This window comes from Lasioglossum baleicum, chromosome 19, assembly GCF_051020765.1.
Source record: "Lasioglossum baleicum chromosome 19, iyLasBale1, whole genome shotgun sequence".
NCBI lineage: Eukaryota > Metazoa > Arthropoda > Insecta > Hymenoptera > Halictidae > Lasioglossum > Lasioglossum baleicum.
In genome coordinates, this window is record NC_134947.1 from 1410635 (window position 1) to 1428650 (window position 18016).

Here is an 18016-nt window from a genome sequence, read left to right on the forward strand (position 1 = left end):
ATATGATATAAATTTGTTAGTTAAGGAACGCGGACGAACCCAATGCGAAATTGGGGAGCCGCTAGGATTATTGACAGCGAGGACGAACCTGACGCGAAGTCAGGGAGCCTCTAGGAATGGAGTCAAACGCAGACGAACCCGATGCAAAACCGGGGAGCTGCTAGGAGGTTGTATAATAGCACAGACGAACCTGATGCGAAATCAGGGAGCTGTTAGGATGCGGACGAACCCAATGCAAAACTGGGGAGCCGCTAGGTTGGATAAATCTCTGTTCGGACAATTGGAATGTCGCGAAAGAACCTGATGGTTAATCAGGGAATTGCTAGGATAATTAGTAAGCCTCGTAACTAGTATAATTTAATTGATACAATCCGAGCGGTAAGATTGTATCATGTGGGGACGTTCAATTACTTGGTTAGGATATTGGACGATAATTATGGGTTTAATGAATTTGAGTTAATTATTAAAGAAGACAAATATATTCTTACTATAGAGTTTCGTTCTACAAGTGTACTTGTGTCGCGAATGAACTGAATTTAGAATAGAAAAGAAATTGAAAGGTGATATTACCTAAGCTAAGACGCACGGTGTTGACGCACTGGCAATGCGGGGGACTCGGAGCAACCTTGTCACTGCCTAACAGATTTTAGACCGAACTCGCGGAATCTGTACGGTTAAACTTTGATTCAAAAGGAACGAACGTCCGATCTCACTGGTAGTTGACTTCCGAGATGCAGCACGACGCGACACTATTCGTGATTACGACAGTACTAGCCCACGAGAGTAGAAATGTAAGGGCTTATATAGCCCTTCAATGACGGGTGGTACTTGTCAGTACCCTTCAAGTGAACATTCGTATTTTGTCAACGACCAGTTGGTCGTGCGTACGTTTGGGCCCTAAACTAACCTAAACAGTTATGTATGTTTATCTGGAGAAAAACTCTGTTCGTTTATCTAGGACGGTTCCTGCCAGAGATGATATTGAACACCTGTTCGTCATCCGTAACATCTCCCCACCAAGAAGAAACATCGCGGTTCCCGTGATGCTTTCTCATCAGGAAGGAAACGTCCTAGATACAATAGACTTTAAGAAAAAAGAAAAAACAAAAGTGGAGAGAAAAAAAAATAAACTGAAGAGAAAAAATTTTTAACGAGTGTAGTGTAGGTGTAAGTGTACTTATTGCTAGGTGGTGCTCAGGTAGAGACTGCTGTCGGTGGAGGTAGTCCTGCTCCTTAGAAGATCGTTATGCATGGTTTCCATTTGCTGCTATATTACGGATTCGGACTATATTTGTTATTAGTTCCGATAAATAGTCTCCATATGTCTTCAAAATTGTACCGGTTGGAAATGAGGTTGGCTCTCGAGCCTGTTTACCAAAAATTAATTCATATGGTGTGAAGTTGGTAGCTTCATGAACAGACGTGTTATAAGAAAACATTGCAAACGGAATTAATAAATCCCAATCCTCGTAGTTCTCCATATAGTGTTTGAGGTATTCTGTAAGAACAATATGGCTTCGCTCCAATGATCCATTAGTTTGTGGTCGGTATCCGGAGGTGGTGATTTGTTTAATCTTGAATATTTCTGACAGATTTGTCATAAGAGTTCCAATAAAGCTGGTTCCCTTATCCGTGAGTATGGCTCGAGGTGTCCCATATATTGCAATAAAATGCCGTGCAAAAGCATCTGCGATGGTAGTGGCTCGGATATTAGGTATCGCTACTGCAATACAATATTTGGTTAGATTGTCCTGCATGGTGAGAATGTATCGGTTCCCTCCAGGTGTAATTGGTAATGGTCCAACGGTATCTAATGAAATTTTTTCAAATGCGTCCAACGGTGTGTCGGTGATCAACATAGGTTGTCGAGTTTTCGTTCTGACTAATTTTTGCTCCTGACAACTTTTACATTTTCGGATGTAATCCTGAATTTCGTTGCGCATGTGCGGCCAATGAAATCTTGATCGAATGCGATTGTAGGTTTTTGTAACTCCTTTATGCCCTCCTATTAGGCTATCATGTGCTTCATGGATGATTTCTTGCCTGTCTTCTACGGAAGGTGTAGTAATAACACAGTTACATATTGTAATTTGATAAGTTGAATCTGTAAAGACTTCTTTTAATGCTTTGAAAAGTTCATCAGGCGATGATTTATGATGATCTCCGGTGGCGGATATTCGAAAAGATTTGCTCCTATTTTGTTCTAAAGCAGATTGAAGAGTTTTCAATCCATTAATTATATCCAATCCTTTTGGTTTATCATAGAAGTTATCGGAAATTACAATGCTGAAGGTTTTAAATAACCCATTGTTTGAAATTATGACCTGTCCCTTTTTCGGTCGTGCAGCTAAAAGTTCTTGCTTATTTATCAATCCCGTGTCCAATAACAGTTTTCCTACGGGGGTTATTAGGTTGCGATCAGCTGATATAAAATGTACATAATGGTCTTCCTTTGCGGTAAGGGTGTTTGAAGAAATGCTAATCCTCTGTTTCGGTTCCGGCGGCGCTTCCAGGTCAGTTTCGGTAGAAGAACCATCGGTATCGGCGTCAAAGAATGGGTAAGGGTCGGCTGTGCGATCAGGTAGTTGCCGCGTCCTTGCTTTGCGTATTATATTGTTTGGAAATCGAATTACGTTGGGTTGCAAAATTCCACCTATTTCAGGAAATGGTACCTGCGGTATGTAGGGTACATCCTGCTGTAAATTGTTCCTATTCTCTATAACGGTGTTTTCCAGTGGCTCCTCAAACGAAATTAAATCACCAGATAAGGTCGTATTCTTATCCGTAGAAAAAATTTCTGTGGAGTTTGCTGCGGGCAAAAAATGGTGTGCGTTGTCCTGATCTTCGTCTGGCATCACTATCTCTTTAGATAAACTCGGAAGAGTTCTATTTATGTTAATAATTGGTGAGTGTTGAACCTTCCCCAGGGCGGGTTGTTCCGTCTCATCTGAACTGCTGCTTGTTTGTTGATATTTCGGCCGTTTTTCTCGGTCTCGATGTAGTTGTCTGACGCGTTGTCCTATTGAAACAGCGTCGACAGCTGTTTTCGGTATTTGGATTTTAAAATCGGGGTCTTTGACTTCCCTCGGGATGAGTGGTAAACAGGTGGAAGTAGGATTACGTGATAATGCATCAGCATTCTTATTTGTTTTTCCAGATTTATGGACAACCTGATAATCATATTCTAATAGTCGGAGCTTCCATTTCATGAGTCTTGATGTCGGATCTTTCACAGAATGCAGCCAAACTAATGGTCGATGATCTGTAACCAATGTGAATTTTGTTCCGTACACATACGGTCGGAAATATTTGACGGCGTATACCATTGCTAAACATTCTTTTTCCGTGGCTGAATAATTTCTCTCTGCTTTGTTGAGGCTGCGCGATGCATAAGCGATCGGCAGATCATTTCCTATTTCGCCTTGACTAAGCACGGCTCCAACGGCATATTCGGAGGCGTCTGTTGTAACGACGAATGGTTTGCTAAAATCTGGATATTGTAAAATAGGCTCTCGACAGAGTTCTTCACGTAACTGCTTAAAACTGTTTTCCTGTTCTTCAGTCCATTTGAATTTTTTGCCCTTTCCTAGAAGGTCAATTAAAGATTTTGCTTTTGTAGTGAAATCTGGTACGAATCTTCGGTAATATCCTACTAAACCCAAAAACTGTTGTATATTTTTCTGTGAGGTAGGCGTTGGGAAATCCTTGACAGCCTTTAATTTTCGGGGATCAGGTTTTACTCCCTGTCTTGAAATAATATGTCCAAGGTATGCAACTTCTTTTCGTAAGAATTCGCATTTATTGGTTTGAAGAGTTAAACCATGTTCTCGCAAACGGTTTAATAATTTCCTGACTTTAATGTTGTGTTCGTGTAATGACGCAGCGTAAACCACGATATCATCCAGGTAAATGAAAACGTCCGTTTCCTGGAGTCCAGTTAATACCTGATCCATGAGGCGTTGAAAAGTAGGTGGTGCATTTTTCAAACCAAACGGCATTCGTGAAAATTCATAATGTCCATTAGGGGTGGTGAAAGCTGTCTTCTGTCTGTCTTTCGGATCCATTTCTATTTGGTGGAACCCACTGGCAAGATCGAAAACGGAGAAGTATTTGGCTCCTCCGAGACGATCCAATATTTCCGTAATTTGAGGCAGTGGATATTTATCGGAAATGGTCTTCTCGTTAAGCGCACGAAAATCTATTACCATGCGCCAACGTTTGTTTCCTTGCGCGTCTGGTTTTTTGGGTACAATCCACAAGGGTGAATTGTACGGAGATTTCGACGGAGTAATAATACCATCGGATAATAAGCCATTGATTTGCTTTTTTATTTCCTCTTGGTGTACAGGAGGGTAGCGATACTGTCTCGTGTTAATCGGAATCTCATCAGTTGTATGTAAGGAGTGCTTGAAATCAGATGCCTTCCCTAATTTATCTCCGGGGAGATAAAATCGATCGGGAAATTCCTTTATCAATGCGGTGATGCTACACCGTTCTTCTTTGTTCAGGTGACTCAAATTTAGCGTTTCGGAGATTCCCTGTATCCTATCTTCTCTAGTTTTGAAATTACAATGTTGACGTACCTCTGAATAAATATCTTCATCTGATGTGCTCAAAATGTCGTAAGGTTCCACGATTTGTGGCTCTATTTCTACGTCTATGGCTTCCTCGCTAGTGTTGGTTGCCATAACATGACATTTTCCTCCGTCGTTCAGGACGGCGGCTTCTCCTATGTAGAGTTGTTTGTGTGTTTTTATGCGTGGTAAATAGCCTTCTTTTATCCTTGGATTAGCTATTCTTATGGCAATCTGTTGAGATGTTCGGGCATCGATGCGATGTTTGGTCCGTACATCTGAGTCCTGCTGGTAATTTGAAAATCGAATAGGCCTGATGGGCTTATTTTTTAATACCAGTGTCCCATGGTAATAAGAAATTTCTGCTTCTTCCTGTTTTAAAAATGGGCTTCCTATAAGTCCATCTGCTTCTATTGCAAGGCGCTTCACTACGTAGAAAAACGCAGGAGCTTCGTGTATGTGAAGTATCGTAGTTCCTAGAGTGCGAATTGGATTTGTAGTAAGACCAGTTATTTGAATTTCTTCGCGTGAAACAATTTCTGCTCCTTCTCCTAAAACGTCAAGAACTACTAAATTTACGGATGCTCCACCATCAATTAGAAATTCTCCCGTGCCTGATTCCAGTTCTGGGATTTTGATTTTGATTCGTGGTGCTGGAGCTTCCTTGATGAGGGTTTTTCCTCGAAGCGGACAGTTCTTTGGCGAACTTCTTTGTTTTCGCTCATCGTGTCGCCTGTACGGTGAGCGCGATCGAAGTTTAAAGATTTGTTCGATTCCACGGACGAATCTCGCGAATCTCTTTGGAATCGCGGACTACGCGGTCGATTCTTGCAGAATTTTCCATCGTGTCCGGATGTTCCGCAATGCCAACAATACGATTTTGACATGCGATTCCTATCGGAATTTTTAAAAATTGTATACCGTTTCTCTCCGTCTCTCACAATTGACGAATCCGAACGGTTGGAGGGGGAACCGGAGGGGCTCCTGTGACGCAAGGTCCAGGCAGACGCTCGTCCTTCTCTTTCCTCCTCAAAACCAGATGGTCTCGTGCGTTGATCCCTGTGTCGGTCATATTTGCTTGGAGATAAGGGATATGACACTTCACGATCGCGGTAGCGAGAGTCCTGGTCATATGAATCTCGGCGGGACCACCTTGATGGTGATTCACTCCGAGGCGACTGTCGTCGATTCCTTAATCTTTTATCTATCTGTAGCACGGCGTCGTAAGCATCCTCCAGATTTTTTATATCCTTCAAGATAGCCGACACCTTCAGGGAAATCCGATCCGGTAATCCATCGATGAAGTTTTCAATGACGTCCTTTTCCATCAATTTGATAAATCCTTCAGCATGTGCCTCGTATTTTTCCCTCATGGCTCCGCGCGTACAGTAGACCAAGTGGCTTGTCCTATCGATGTATTGTCGTAGGCTTTCTCCTTCGCGAATATGTAGTTTCGCGATTTCCACTTGATAATATGATAGGCTCTTGCCGGAAGCGAACCGTTTCTTCAAATGTTGAATTAACGCTTTTACGGTAGTAAACTTGTGCTCTAATGTGCATCTACGTGCTGGCCCGACGAGCTTAGTAAGAACAATTGCCAGATACTCGGTTTCCGTACCCTCCGGAATCAAAGTTAACCCGTCCTCTAAAGTTTGCGCGAAACGAATCAAAGAGGGGTCTTCCCCGTTAAAGGTCGGAATTGTCGAAGTAATATTCTGTAAGCATGTCTTTTGCGTCAACAGCGACATAGAATTTGCAAGTGAAACCGTCAAGTTCATTATGTCAACGGAAGAAGTATTTGCAGCTGAATTCGGCATTTTTAAAGAATGTAACTAGAGAAAACTAGTATATTATCGAAACCTTTCAACTAGGAAAACTAGTATATCGAAACCTTTTAACTAGGAAAACTAGTATATCATTGGTATAAAAGCGTGACTAGCGAAAACTAGTATATTGCTAATAATATTGAGACGTAACTAGGAAAACTAGTATATTGTCAATACTCAGCTACGAGTAATTTAACGTAGTAAACCCAAAATTAAAGTGATCCTAAAATAATTGAACAATCCCACCGCTGTCACCAGTTCTGTTACGAGCCAGGGCCGCGAGCAGCACGAGTGGCCGGCGAAGGGTTATTACCCTAGGAATATGATATAAATTTGTTAGTTAAGGAACGCGGACGAACCCAATGCGAAATTGGGGAGCCGCTAGGATTATTGACAGCGAGGACGAACCTGACGCGAAGTCAGGGAGCCTCTAGGAATGGAGTCAAACGCAGACGAACCCGATGCAAAACCGGGGAGCTGCTAGGAGGTTGTATGATAGCACAGACGAACCTGATGCGAAATCAGGGAGCTGTTAGGATGCGGACGAACCCAATGCAAAACTGGGGAGCCGCTAGGTTGGATAAATCTCTGTTCGGACAATTGGAATGTCGCGAAAGAACCTGATGGTTAATCAGGGAATTGCTAGGATAATTAGTAAGCCTCGTAACTAGTATAATTTAATTGATACAATCCGAGCGGTAAGATTGTATCATGTGGGGACGTTCAATTACTTGGTTAGGATATTGGACGATAATTATGGGTTTAATGAATTTGAGTTAATTATTAAAGAAGACAAATATATTCTTACTATAGAGTTTCGTTCTACAAGTGTACTTGTGTCGCGAATGAACTGAATTTAGAATAGAAAAGAAATTGAAAGGTGATATTACCTAAGCTAAGACGCACGGTGTTGACGCACTGGCAATGCGGGGGACTCGGAGCAACCTTGTCACTGCCTAACAGATTTTAGACCGAACTCGCGGAATCTGTACGGTTAAACTTTGATTCAAAAGGAACGAACGTCCGATCTCACTGGTAGTTGACTTCCGAGATGCAGCACGACGCGACACTATTCGTGATTACGACAGTACTAGCCCACGAGAGTAGAAATGTAAGGGCTTATATAGCCCTTCAATGACGGGTGGTACTTGTCAGTACCCTTCAAGTGAACATTCGTATTTTGTCAACGACCAGTTGGTCGTGCGTACGTTTGGGCCCTAAACTAACCTAAACAGTTATGTATGTTTATCTGGAGAAAAACTCTGTTCGTTTATCTAGGACGGTTCCTGCCAGAGATGATATTGAACACCTGTTCGTCATCCGTAACACTTTTATAATATTTTTACAAGAACGCTAACAGTCGAATGATTTTAATGGCTTTGTTCACGCGACAGAAACGTGCAATTTCCGCACGTCGTTTGTTTTAGCCTTTCCTTTGTTTTGACGGTTAAAACGACTTTGTTGCATTTCAGATTATTGAGATACAGCTAATGTCCGATACTAGGTGCTGTCCGGGGCTAGGGGAACTCCCCCTATATAAATATATATATATTACAGATATTTATTTATTTAAATAATCGTTTTGACAATAAATTCTTATTGAAACAATAATTCAAATAATGTAAAATAAACAAGTTTCTATACATTATAAAAATTTATTTATTTAAAAATTGTTTAAATAAATAATAATAAATAGCTATATAAATAATAAGTATACAAACGGATTTGTATACATTATATTTTGCAGCATAAACATTTATTTAAATAATTGTTTAAATAATAAATACGTATTTAAATAATGAGTATATAAATAAAATTGTAAATATTACAAAAGATTACTTATTTAAAAAATTGTTCAAATAAAGAATAATAATAGATAATAGTTTAATAATACATAATAATACAAATTTTTGTAATTATTTGTTCAAAATGTTGATTTGTATAACATTATAAAAAATCATCGAAATCATCAGAACCATAGCCGAAACCGAAATCCACAACCGAAATATATATATATATATATACATATATTGTATATTTCGTCTTATAAAACCGAGTACATAATTTAGGACCTCATTACCCTAGTAGCATTTACGGTTGGCCAACGGTGGCCAACGGTTGGGAGTTCGTTGGGGAATGGTGGGGCATGGTTAGTGGTTTTGCCGACAAATCCCCAACCTAGGGCCAACGAAGAAAAATTACGTCAGTTTGCCGATGAATACCCAACGTTGGGCCAACGACGAATAACCAACATAGGGCCAACGACGAATACCCAACATAAGGCCAACGAAGAAAAATTACCGTCAGTTTGCCGACGAATACCCAACGTTGGGCCAACGACGAATACCCAACATAGGGCCAACGACGAATACCCAACATAAGGCCAACGAAGAAAAATTACGTCAGTTTGCCGACGAATACCCAACGTTGGGCCAACGACGAATAACCAACATAGGGCCAACGACGAATACCCAACATAAGGCCAACGAAGAAAAATTACCGTCAGTTTGCCGACGAATACCCAACGTTGGGCCAACGACGAATAACCAACATAGGGCCAACGACGAATACCCAACATAGGACCAACGAAGAAAAATTACGTCAGTTTGCCGACGAATACCCAACGTTGGGCCAACGACGAATAACCAACATAGGGCCAACGACGAATACCCAACATAGGACCAACGAAGAAAAATTACGTCAGTTTGCCGACGAATACCCAACGTTGGGCCAACGACGAATAACCAACATAGGGCCAACGACGAATACCCAACATAAGGCCAACGAAGAAAAATTACCGTCAGTTTGCCGACGAATACCCAACGTTGGGCCAACGACGAATAACCAACATAGGGCCAACGACGAATACCCAACATAAGGCCAACGAAGAAAAATTACGTCAGTTTGCCGACGAATACCCAACGTTGGGCCAACGACGAATAACCAACATAAGGCCAACGAAGAAAAATTACGTCAGTTTGCCGACGAATACCCAACGTTGGGTCAACGACGAATACCCAACATTGGACCAACGACGAATACCCGTCGTTCAAGATATATGTAGCGTCGATCGTCATTTGGTATTTGTCGATTTTCACTATTTCATTCTTCTGTGCTGTGTCGAACTGTCGAAGTGGTCGTTCTTTGTGTCGCGTGTTTTACTTCATTTCATTAACAAAAAATTTTTATAATGTACAAAGTGGTGGAATTTAATTCAACACCATTAATTTAATTCAATTCAGCATCATCGTTCGGTAGAACAGCAGCCATATGGATGCAGCTACGCCAAATATTTGTAAGTATATTGTTAAATTAGTAATGAGTGGTTTAGTTTAACAATTATTTATACCTATACTTAATTATACGTGTTACCACGTATTGTAGATACTTTCTAAAGAATGTGTGTAATTTATGCATGCATTCAATTGCAATTAACAATTTTGTTTCCTTTTGCTTTTCTTGTTGTAAGATTAATTTCTATGTCATTTTTCAGATTTTACTGAGGCACAAGTGTTCGATGGATCATCAGCCATGCAGCTACGCCAAATATTTGTAAGTATATTGTTAAATTAGTAATGAGTGGTTTAGTTTAACAATTATTTATACCTATACTTAATTATACGTGTTACCACGTATTGTAGATACTTTCTAAAGAATGTGTGTAATTTATGCATGCATTCAATTGCAATTAACAATTTTGTTTCCTTTTGCTTTTCTTGTTGTAAGATTAATTTCTATGTCATCTTTCAGATTTTACTGAGGCACAAGTGTTAGATTGATCATCAGCCATGCAGCTACGCCAATATCTATAACTGCGAAAAACAGTTGTATTTTAAGTACGTCGTTATCCGATTCTTGTTTCACCATCTTAAGCGGAACTGTTGTAATTATCAGAACTATTGAAGAGGTGTAATATGAATGTAATATCATATTACTAATGTGCAACGTGTTATGTATGTAATATGAATGTAATGTCATATTACTAATGTGCAATGTGTGTTATGTACGTAATATAATATGTAATGTAAGGAATCTTACTTTTATAATATGTAATATATGTATACATTTCGTACATATATATGTAAGAAATCCGTTATATGCTAGCGTGCATAATAAGTTAGTACTTATATATTAATATAATATGTGAGGCAAAAATTGTTACCTCACAAAATGACTGATTGTGAGATATAAAAATAAAATATTTTTATAATACACATATATATATATGTATATAATTAATTGACCCTACAGAAAGAATCCTTTTGTTGGCTTTTCGTATTATAGTAATGTAGGCCCTACGTTGGGTATTACCGTTGGCCCTACGTTGGGTATTACCGTTGGCCCGACATTGGACGTGATCGTTGGCCCTACGTTGGGTATTACCGTTGGCCCGACATTGGACGTGATCGTTGGCCCTACGTTGGGTATTACCGTTGGCCCGACGCTGGCGCAACGTTGGCTGAACGTTGGCCCAACGTTGGCCCTGACTGTTGGCCCAACTGCAAAAAAGAGCGACATTTCTAACGGTTGCCCAACGCAAACCCCCAACGTAGGCCCAACGAAACGCCAACCGTAAATGCTACTAGGGTAGTGCGAATTACGAATCGTATGTTTAATCACGAGTATAAAAAGATCGCGTCCGAGTTTGGCTAATCTATGTAATAATGTAATCCGAATGTCTCCGGCTATCCGTGACGATCAAGCATCCGACGCGATCAAGCTACCCGATGCGATCAAGCTACCCGATGCGATCAAGCTACCCGATGCGATCAAGGTACCCGATGCGATCAAGCTACCCGATGCGATCAAGCTATTCGATGCGATCAAGCTACTCGAACATTCAGATGTCTCGAGTACTCGCTCGAGCTCGCTCGACTTTCTCCGGCTCGACTCGACTGTCGGGTTCCCGTAAATTTCGGGAACCCGCGCACTCCTAGAAATCAGGGAGCTGTTAGGATACGGACGAACCCAATGCGAAACTGGGGAGCCGCTAGGTTGGATAAATCTCTGTTTGGACAATTGGAATGTCGCGAAAGAACCTGATGCTTAATCAGGGAATTGCTAGGATAATTAGTAAGCCTCGTAACTAGTATAATTTAATTGATACAATCCGAGCGGTAAGATTGTATCATGTGGGAATGTTCAATTACTTGATTAGGATATTGGACGATAATTATGGGTTTAATGAATTTGAGTTAATTATTGTCCAACACCAAATTTGATTTCAATATACTGTTGGGTCGTTGTTATAGAGTTTTTTGCGCTGATTCCAAATCTGCTTTTAATTTTTTCCCTACACGCACAGTTTTTGAAAATCATGGCTTTGAAAAAAAAACATATTTTTCAACTTTAAACAAATATTGTGATGTTATTATAAAAGATATTGAATTGTTGTTTACAGCAAAAGATTCTGTATACTTTCCCGAATACAGTGATATCCAATATTAATACATTATGATTGTTTAAACGTGTTTAAACAATGATTAAAAACGGAGATGCACCACTTTTGCACCAATTTTTGCGGATATTTTCGAATTTATCTCAAAAAATAAGGGTCCAGCGAAAAATTGAAGTATACCACGCGGAAGAGCAGATTTTTATCTTGAGAAACCCCCCTGTGAAGTTTGCATGGTCGACGTTTTTACCGAACCAGAAAGCAAAATATCTTCGCCCGACATGCGTTGACGCCAGTGGTGCTCTTCCACTAGCGCGGTCGTTCGTCGGGATACGGCGCGGCGCGCTGCGGTGAAACGGCGCGTGGCTATAAGCGCGCAATTATGTCAGCTTACTTAAATGTAATATTTTATTAAATGTTATACTATTGTTATTTATTATTTAGTAGTATATTTATTCTGTATAAATTATTTTATGTATTTTTTAATGTTAGTCTCTCGTTTATAGTATATTTAATACAAAAAATACCTTTTGTAACAAAAAAATAATTTATTCACACACTACACTATTACACTATTTACAATGCTAATATATTACTAAGCTAACCTAAACTAACTATATCGAAAAGAAAAGTCCACTCGGTACTAAGCTGTTCTACGCTGTGCAGTTCGATCTGCTCGCATTGACTTCCAGAGCCACTATGCCTATTTAGCCTTCGTCAAGGGCTCTCGTCGCCAGTCGTTCTTTTACTTCTCCCCCACGATCTATACCTGAGTAATAAACGTAACGGTTTTTTCCGCGAAGGTTTGGGACTGTTTGGGACTTGGGACCAGTGATGGTATATTCGTGGGCCGTGGGTCGTTCCCCTCCCAACCAGCACACATCGTCTCATAGATGTCTGTTTCATGTCGTCGTCCCGTCTGAACGTCTATGTCCCAAAGATACGTCTTTTAGTCGCCAAAAAGATATCTTTATGGAGACGTTGTTTTCATAGCAGAGGGTGAACGTCTTTCAGCTGTCTCATTTCAGTCGTAAATGCAACGTCTCCATAAAGGATATCTTTTTGGCGACTGAGAGACATTTTCCGGAGACGTTGTTTTTCCTACGCCGCCGGTAAAGAGTGGGGTGGAGTAGGGGGATACAGCTTCTAAGGAAGAACTTTTTTCTGTGCACTTTTTCGAAAAAAGAGCTCTGCATGCTAATCCGCAATAATACAGAGAGTATTTCAACGCAAAGAGCATTTGGAAAAAGTGTACAGAAAAAAAGTTCTTCCATAAAAATGTACACTTTTGTTGTTTACAAAGTTCCAAGAGCCAAATCCAAAAAAGGGCTCTGTACGGGACCCCGCAATAATGCAGAGAATATTTCAACACAAAGAGCATAAAAAAATATTGCTTCTTCGCGAAATGCGGCTTACCCGCGTGATCGAAAAAATCAAGCTGTTTCATATATTCTCTGTCAGTGTCTTTCCTGCGAGAAACATATCTGCTTCTCTGTCTTCGTAGTTCACCCCGAGTGGCGCTGTTGAAGTTACTATTTTTGGTCCGGCGCACATGGTCGACACCGGTCGACACCAGGTTTAGAGAAGTGTCTAATTGTATTAGTGTATTGTAATAGTGATAATTTATCCGACGAGTGTATATTTACAAAAGTAAGTACTTCCATTGCTGTTATTTGTTACCGTTAGTGTTTTTTGCTGATGCCCTTCCGCTATATTCGAAGTTTACTATGGGGTTGGCAAGAAAGTCAAAGAAAGTACTTTCGGTATTGTAAGGGGGTAGACTGCTTTTTCCAGGATTGCAAGGGTGCGGGATTGCAATTGATTGCAATCCTGGAAACGAGTCTACCGCCCTAATGTGTAAATAAGTGTGAAGTCAAAAAATGAACAAAAATTGGTCATATTTCCATTCCTTCATTCTATTTGCTATTTTTCTAAATATATTCTTTAATTAAATATATTTACGTCGTAATTACATATATGTTTAAATTAGTCTCTAAATTTTACCATACTTTTCAATTCTTAGAATATATACACACAAATGGAGATGCCTACAAATACATGGACCGTTGTCCAATTTTTGGCGGACGGAACGGTAGAAGCGGTGCCAAATAGTCGGCTGGAAGGCGACAAATGTTATTGGCCACCGGTACACAAATCAAAATTGAGCAACGCAATCCAACAATGTGAACTGCCTCAACCTTCGTGGGAGCACTTTTCTGTAAAGATCTTCAAAAACAGTACCTTTGGTAAGTTAAAGTAGTTACACACCATACATGTACAATTAAAATAATAATTATATAATGCTTCTAGACGACTACACGAAGGCTAGAAGAAAAGCAAAGGAGGCCGAAGAGACCAGCGACTTGTTTAATAAATACACTTAAAATTATACTGACATTTATCTTTCATTTTCATTAAATTAGCAGAATGTGATATGCTACATAACAATTTTTTATTTTAGGCAGCAGAAGTGCACAATACGGGGGGCACAACAGCTACAACTTCGCCAGGAAAGTCTAGGTATCATTATGACTGACGTGCTGGCATGGCGGTCTGCTATAGCTGATTGGGCCGAAAGGGCAAAAAACCGTTTGCAAATTATCGAACGGCCAGCCTTGTTATATGTAATTATCACCCTTATTTTAATATTATTATTATAATGATTATTCATGTGCAAATTAATAAACAAAGATATTCTTATTCAAGGTGCAGCGGAGAAAGCCAAAGTGGACGGCAGCTGCAAGAAACATGAACAAAGCGAGTGTGACCAAGTGATTTTAATTTCAATATATCTGTGGTTATCAGGAAGAATGCCGCATGTCACATATACTTTCACTTTCGATCGCTAATACTTTGACATAGGAGGTTGGTTAAATTGCATTGTTGTCTGAGCCTTCCAAACGTGTTTCCATGACTTTTTTTCTGGTAAATATGTACAGTAGCGGACAAAAGTGTAAGACCGCTCTAAAGAAGACGATAACTTTTTTAATATTTTACTATACGATTTGAACTTTTTTGGGAAACTAGAGCAATTAGTTTACTAAAGGACGCGAAAAGAAATTTTTTCAAAAATTGCAATTGATCGGAATTGTTGAAAAAATACTAAAAGTTGATTGTTTATTTAAACATATCCTGAAAATTTCGTCAAAATCGGTCGACGTTGCAATGAGCTACAAACGTTGAAAGATGGTAAAAATTGCAGATTTTCGGCAATAAATCGTGAAAATCTGCAATTTCTACCATCTTTAAACGTTTGTAGCTCATTGCAACGTCGACCGATTTTTACGAAATTTTCAGGATATGTTTGATTGACACAGATCTACACAAAACGTGTTTTTTAAATTTTCAATATAGGCCCACATAAAATAATTAAAAAATCAACTTTTAGTATTTTTTCAACAATTCCGATCAATTGCAATTTTTGAAAAAATTTCTTTTCACATCCTTTAGTAAACTAATTGCTCTAGCTTCCCAAAAAAGTTCAAATCGTATAGTACAATATTAAAAAAGTTATCGTCTTCTTTAGAGCGGTCTTAAACTTTTGTCCGCTACTGTAAATCCTATACTCTAAAGTCTAAAGCTCAATGAATGCATAAACTCGAATTTTTGAAATTGTGACATGCGGCGTTTTTCCTTACAACCACAGACATTATCAGTAATATTTTATTTTCACTTTTATATTTTATTTTAATTTTTATATTTTTTAATTTTAGTATACAGGGTGAGGCGCCAGAAACAGGCCCCCTGAATAAGCATTAATCAGATGTTAGTAGCTTTTTTGTAGATGGACGCGTAAAGGACATGTGAAGGTCAACTTAATTTTTTTAAATGGAATGAGGTATTTTTTAATACATCAATTATGCAGCTGGACATTCATTATAAAAAAGTACTAACCTATGTATGTCGAAAAATTAGTAGTTCAGGGGATATTTCAATTTAAATAACTCTAAAATACCATTACTGTCGTACTAAGACGTTAATGTTTACTTACTTATGTAACGTCTTAGTACGACAGTAATGGTATTTTAGAGTTATTTAAATTGAAATATCTCCTGAACTATTAACTTTTCGACATACATAGGTCCAGCTGCATCATTGATGTATTAAAAAATACCTCATTCCATTTAAAAAAATTAAGTTGACCTTCACATGTCCTTTACGCGTCCACCTGTAAAAAAATAATACACTACATAATGTACCCCTTCAGACCATGCAACTTCTGTATACAAAACTTTTTCGTGCAACGCTTACTTTGGAAGTTATTATAGGTGTGCAAGTTGCGTGGACCACCCTGTATACTGATTTTGATGTTTCAACTGTATATTTTATTCAATTTTTATATTTTAATTTAAGTGTATTAATTTTAATGTTTTAAGTGCGTGATATTGTATTTTAATTTTAATACTTTATTTCTAATATATTAATTCTAATGTTTTAAGTGCGTGATATTTTATTCTGAATGTAGTATTTTATTTTACGCATAATTTGGAAGTTATTTATTGGTGTGCAAGTTGCGTGGACCACCCTGTATACTGATTCTGATGTTTCAACTGTATATTTTATTTCAATTTTTATATTTTAATTTAAGTGTATTAATTTTAATGTTTTAAGTGCGTGATATTGTATTTTAATTTTAATACTTTATTTCTAATATATTAATTCTAATGTTTTAAGTGCGTGATATTTTATTCTGAATGTAGTATTTTATTTTACGCATACTTTGGAAGTTATTTATTGGTGTGCAAGTTGCGTGGACCACCCTGTATACTGATTCTGATGTTTCAACTGTATATTTCATTTCAATTTTTATATTTTAATTTAAGTATATTAATTTTAATGTTTTAAGTGCGTGATATTGTATTTTAATTTTAATACTTTATTTCTAATATATATTAGAATTTAATATATTAATTTTAATGTTTTATATATATTTTTATTTTATAAATAGTACATATATTATTATAATAAACTATTTGTTCGTTTACTTTAAACTATTATCGTAAATTGATTTTTCCCTCCCACTCCCTTTTCGCATAAATACGTCTCTCTAACAAGCTCAAGAGACTTCTGAAAGTCGCCTAAAAGATGCCCGACAGAGTCGTGGAACATGTCTCTACAATGCCTGAAACACGACTAACAGTCTGTGCTGGTTGGGCATTGATTATATCAATTATTAATGATGACTGAACCACCAGACGTGACAACGCACAGTAAAATATTTTTCGTGTAGATGAATAATAGTCCCAACCAGCACAGATACAGCTCAAAGATAGCAGAAAGATGTCTGCCGCTAGACATTCAAATGTCTGAAAGATGTCTGCGAATGTCTCCGGAAAGTCTCTACAAGGGCTCCGGAAGGTCGTTTGTTACAAAGTTGCCTGTCTTAAAGTGGTCTTGAGAATGACTGTTAGTCGTGTTTCAGGCATTGTAGAGACATGTTCCACGACTCTGTCGGGCATCTTTTAGGCGACTTTCAGAAGTCTCTTGAGCTTGTTAGAGAGACGTATTTATGCGAAAAGGGAGTGGGAGGGAAAAATCAATTTACGATAATAGTTTAAAGTAAACGAACAAATAGTTTATTATAATAATATATGTACTATTTATAAAATAAAAATATATATAAAACATTAAAATTAATATATTAAATTCTAATATATATTAGAAATAAAGTATTAAAATTAAAATACAATATCACGCACTTAAAACATTAAAATTAATATACTTAAATTAAAATATAAAAATTGAAATGAAATATACAGTTGAAACATCAGAATCAGTATACAGGGTGGTCCACGCAACTTGCACACCAATAAATAACTTCCAAAGTATGCGTAAAATAAAATACTACATTCAGAATAAAATATCACGCACTTAAAACATTAGAATTAATATATTAGAAATAAAGTATTAAAATTAAAATACAATATCACGCACTTAAAACATTAAAATTAATACACTTAAATTAAAATATAAAAATTGAAATAAAATATACAGTTGAAACATCAGAATCAGTATACAGGGTGGTCCACGCAACTTGCACACCAATAAATAACTTCCAAATTATGCGTAAAATAAAATACTACATTCAGAATAAAATATCACGCACTTAAAACATTAGAATTAATATATTAGAAATAAAGTATTAAAATTAAAATACAATATCACGCACTTAAAACATTAAAATTAATACACTTAAATTAAAATATAAAAATTGAATAAAA

At 37.9% G+C, this 18016-nt stretch overlaps 1 long non-coding RNA gene across 2 annotated transcripts in view; it reads left to right on the forward strand.

Annotated features, from left to right (window-relative positions):
- Positions 1-15592, forward strand: part of LOC143218514 (uncharacterized) — a 145773-nt gene extending 130181 nt beyond the window's left edge. Inside the window, exons 1-4 of one of the 2 annotated variants that reach the window (XR_013011100.1) lie at positions 12849-13445; positions 13819-14041; positions 14106-14419; positions 14502-15592. This is a non-coding gene — a long non-coding RNA (uncharacterized LOC143218514). Of the gene's footprint in view, positions 1-12848; positions 13446-13818; positions 14042-14105; positions 14420-14501 lie in introns of those variants that run through there. The other variant, XR_013011101.1, reaches the window with a different exon arrangement.
- Positions 15593-18016: the final 2424 nt, after the last annotated feature.